Source organism: Clupea harengus, chromosome 24 (genome assembly GCF_900700415.2).
Source record: "Clupea harengus chromosome 24, Ch_v2.0.2, whole genome shotgun sequence".
Lineage (NCBI taxonomy): Eukaryota > Metazoa > Chordata > Actinopteri > Clupeiformes > Clupeidae > Clupea > Clupea harengus.
Window position 1 is genome coordinate 12,768,404 of NC_045175.1, and position 5,000 is coordinate 12,773,403.

Genomic DNA, 5,000 nt, shown 5'->3' on the forward strand with positions numbered 1-5,000 from the left:
CTCTCTCTCTCTCTCTCTCTCTCTCTCTCTCTCTCTATGTAGGCCAACCTCTCTCTCTCTCTCTCTCTCTCTGTAGGCCAACTCCTCTCTCTCTCTCTCTCTCTCTCTCTCTCTCTCTCTCTCTCTCTCTCTCTCTCTCTCTCTCTCTCTCTCTCTCGGCCAACTCCACTCTCTCTGTAAGGCATTCAAGCCAAGTGCATATTGCATATAGTTTATAGGTAGAAGGAGCAGGAGCTTGGTGCGTGGGCGCAGGTGTGTGCGTGTGTGTGTGTGTGTGTGTGTGTGTGTGTGTGTGTGTGTGTGTGTGTGTGTGTGTGTGTGTGTGTGTGTTGTGCATGTGTGTGTGGGTGTGTGGTCAACTTCCCCTGACAAACTTTGTGGTTTAGTTTAACTGAAGCTTCCTGCACCACGGTTTGACCGATACAGACTGTCAACTCTCTCTCTCTCTCTCTGGCTCTCTCTATCTCTCTCTCTCTCTCTGCATCACTGCCATTCTCTCTCTCTCTCTCTCTCTCTCTCTCTCTCTCTCTGTATAACTGTCATCTGTCTCGCTCTCTCTTTCTGTGTCTCACTGTATCTTTCTCTCGAGTACATACAAAAAGTGAGGACTTCACATAGTTATTTTGTAGGAATGGGTAAGTTAAGATGATAACTTCACTGTCATTGCGTATGGACATCAGTGAAGTGTTAGGCCGGTTATTAAACTTATAATGGACATCAGTGAAGCATTAGGCCGGTTATTAAACTCATAATGGACATCAGTGAAGCGTTAGGCCGGTTATTAAACTCACAATGGACATCAGTGAAGCGTTAAGCTGGTTATCAAACTCGTTCTTATGAGGGTTAGCATGCGATGGTTAAAACAGCAGCCAGTTCACACCCACCCGCCCACCCCACTTCCCCTGCTGACACAGAGTGAAACTCAGGACACAGACAGCCAGACAAGAGACGTAGACCTGTGACAGATAGTGCTTAGACAGACGAGTTAGCGCACACACACACACACACACGCACACACACACACACATACACACACACACACACACTGCACTTATCTGAGTGCCCAATGACGTTCATATCTTAATGTTAGTTCACAGGAAGCCATGGTTGGAATAAGTGTCCAGCCAGTAAGTACATAAGGAAATGGAAAAAAAATGTGTGGGTCATTTCTGATTTCACTGAATTGGAACGGAAATCTCTGGAACAAATACCACGTATCAGTTTGAAAGCATATTTGAGATTCCGTGTCAGAGAGGATATGTATTGACGTGCCGAGTGTTAAGGTGTAGAGAAACACAACTTGAGACTTCTGTGGATTAAATCAATGAAGAAGACTCCTCTTCTTGAGATGAAGACCTCCATCAAACTCATACTCATCCACCTTACTGGTAAGAGTTGCCATAGTGTATGCCATTTGTCTGATAACAGAGACAGTAAGAGAGAGAAGAGATGTAAGATTGCAGCCAATCACCTTCTCAGCAGAACGGATGATACGCTGGAGTCTGCCTTTGTCATTGGCAGTGGCAGCAGCGTACCAGACGGTGATGAAGGAGGTGAGGATGGACTCGATGATGCAGGTGTAGAAGTGCACCATCATTGCCTTTGGCAGGTTGAACTTCTTCAGCTGCCGCAGGAAGTACATCCTCTGTTGAGCTCTTTTGGTGAGGGAGCTGATGTTCAGCTCCCACTTGAGGTCCTGGGAGATGATGGTGCCCAGAAAGCGGAAGGACTCCGCAGTGTCGACTGGGGAGTCTCTCAGGGTGATGGGGGTGGGTGGGGCTGGGTTCTTTCTAAAGTCTACAACCATCTCCACTGTTTTCAGAGCATTTAGCTCCAGGTTGTTCTGGCCACACCAGGTCACCAGATGGTCAATCTCCCACCTGTAAGCAGACTCATCCCCACCAGAGATGAGCACAATGTATGTGTGTGTGTGTGTGTGTGTGTGTGTGTGTGTGTGTGTTTGTTTGTGTTTGCGTGTATACATGTATGGGTGGGTAGTGTAATAGAGTAGTAACAGCACAAGTCTAGGAGTTTATCAGTGAGGATTCCTACAGCTGTTCCCTCTCCTACTGCATGGATGGATGAGTGTGTGTGTGTGTGTATACGTGTGTATGTTTGTGTGTACATGTATGGGTGTGTGTGTGTTTTGTAATAGATTAGTAACAGCACAAGTCTAGGAGTTTATCAGTGAGGATTCCTACAGCTGTTCCCTCTCCTACTGCATGGATGGATGAGTGTGTGTGTGTGTGTGTGTATATGTGTGTATGTTTGTGTGTACATGTATGGGTGCTTGTGTGTTTTGTAATAGATTAGTAACAGCACAAGTCTAGGAGTTTATCAGTGAGGATTTCTACAGCTGATGAGTCATACCCAAAGTACCTACAGAAAGGAGAGTATTCAGGTGGTGTTGAACTCATCCGCTCTACTGGAGGTTCAGAATGGACCCACAGAGGGAGAGTATCTCTCCAGGACAAGGAGGACAAGGAGGACAAGGAGGACAAGAAGGACAAGAAGGACAGAAACATCTTCACAATTGCTCCAAACTGGGTTTTGCGTATGCGTGCGCATGCGTAAAACTATTGAACTGAGCCCAAAACGCATTGAAAAATCATGTAGGTGAGGCACACAGTACCTCTGCCTCAATGAAGGGGGCGTGCGAGAGCGCACCTGTCGGGTTTATGCTGGTACTGGCGTTGGTCTTCTTCTACACTTCTACTTGACCTTGACGACGAAAATGGAAGATTTTATTGCTAAGCTGAAGCAGTTCTCAAAACTGGACTTTCAGTCCAAACGTAAAATGATTAATAATGGGAGACCAATGCCGGAGCTAAAAGGTTTGCTTCAAACGACAGAAGGTAACTCGCTCTTTTCAGACGGAGTGGTACTCCCGAAAAGACTATGTGGCTGTGCTACAAGAAACCGCCTTTACTGCTTTCCCTGTCTTCTCTTTAGCACGTGACAATATCTGGACTAAATCCGGATTTTGTGATTTGAAAAAATTGCCAAGAAGCCTAGGCAAACATGAAATGTCAGGAAACCACATTCAAAACCAAATAGCTTTGAAATCTTTTGGAACCTCAAGAATAGATGTGGCTTTGGACGAGCAGGGGAGATCAAAGGTTAGCGTCCACAATGCTAAGGTAACGGAAAACCGAGAGATTTTAAAAGACCTCATTAATGCTGTTAAGGCCCTAGTCTAGGCCCCGCCCCTTGTGATTTGCATGCCTGTTCTGTCTCTGTTTCCTTAGCAGGTAATGGGAAGCAGGTGTACCCCAGGTGTAACCCATGATGGGTTGGGCTACAAAAGCCCTGATCAAATGGCAGTCGGGAGAGCGTTGGGTTGGTCGTTGGATTTGGATAGAGATTGGATTTGGATTGTCGTTGGTTGGAGTATCGTTGGTTTTGGATTATCGTCGTCGTTTGTTTATATTACCATTTACCTGACTTTACAGTACATCTTTTGTTTCTCTTCACAACACTGATCTTCACCACACGTTTGCTATAATTATTAGATAACTATATAAACTTGTAAATCATTAATAAATATATTATTATTATTATTATAAAATCCTAAATTCTGCGTGGCCTCCCCTTCTTGTTCCGTGCCTTGAGCTGGCTCGTAACAATGCAACCTGCTTCCTAGCCAAGCAGGAACTGGCATTTTGTGGTAACGATGAGAGTTCAAGTTCTTCTAATCGTGGGAACTATGTTGAACTATTACATGCTTTTTCTAAGAAAGATGAAAGATTAGCTAGACATTTGGAGACATCCACTGTTTTTTCTGGATTGTCAAACAGAATACAGAACGATTCAATTGAAGCAGTCGGTGAGGTGATTAGAAATGATATACAAAATGAGATTATTGCAGCCTCATTTGTTGCAGTAGAAGTAGACGAGACAACGGATGTTACAAACAAAGCCAAGATCTCTGTCATTTTGCGTTATGTGGCTAAAAGTGAAGTGAGAGAGGCGTTTTTGGGGATTTGATGATGTGAGTGATGACAGACGAGCCCCTGCTATAGCCGAGTATGTCTTGGATGTTTTGGAGAAATTGAAGTGCGTCGAAAAGCTCGAGCTCAGACTTATGATGGAGCAGCTGTGATGTCTTCAGAGCTTAATGGGGCCAGGATTAAGAAAAGGTGCCTGAGGCCATGTTTACTCACTGTTGCGCACACAAATTGAACCTGGTGCTCTTGCATTCAGCAAAATGCATGCCTGAGTGTAGAAAAATTAAACAAACCTGTACACTGTCATAGTTCTGCAATGTTATCTATTGAATTTAAGTTTAAAAAAAACATGTGAAATAAACGGTCAAGCCAAGACCACTATTAGTTTATTTACGCTAGCTTGTAACTATTAATAACTTATTTGATTAGCACGCCGGTTGTGTGTGTAGCCGTACAGCTTTGTAAGACAGGACTGGACTTCTACCCCAAAAAACTCTGATGTCAGGCATTGACGGGTTGGAACGGAAAAATTCCAGACAACAATCAACTTTGGTTAACTACTCATCTAACGGGGGTTGGGTGCTGGGTTATTGTGCCATCAGCAAACACTGCCCAGAGGCTGTCGCAATACCCTAAATTCAAACCCCCCCTGCAGAGACTCTTATCTCAGACCTCTGTCTCTGGTTCCCTTGTCGTACTTTTCCGTGCTGAGGTGAAACTGGGGACAGAGAAATGAGCATAAGTATCAAACTGAAATACAATATTGGAAGATGATTTCTGTAGAATGTTTGGACTCATTTTAATGGTCTCGATACGAGTGGGAAAATGGTCTCAGTTCTCCAGCTGTATATATTAATTCAAACATAGATATCAGAGACCAGGTAATGTTGGTCTCTGTGAGAGTGCAAAGGTGTCTCTCTTGGGTGGGGGTCCACCCCAAATTTGGGTGAAACTCCCTCCAGCTTGGGTTGTAAAGGGGTGAAGTCTCATCTTGAGAAACTTCTTATCTGGGGGATAATTATTAGGCCCTATGGCGCAATAAATGTGTACTTA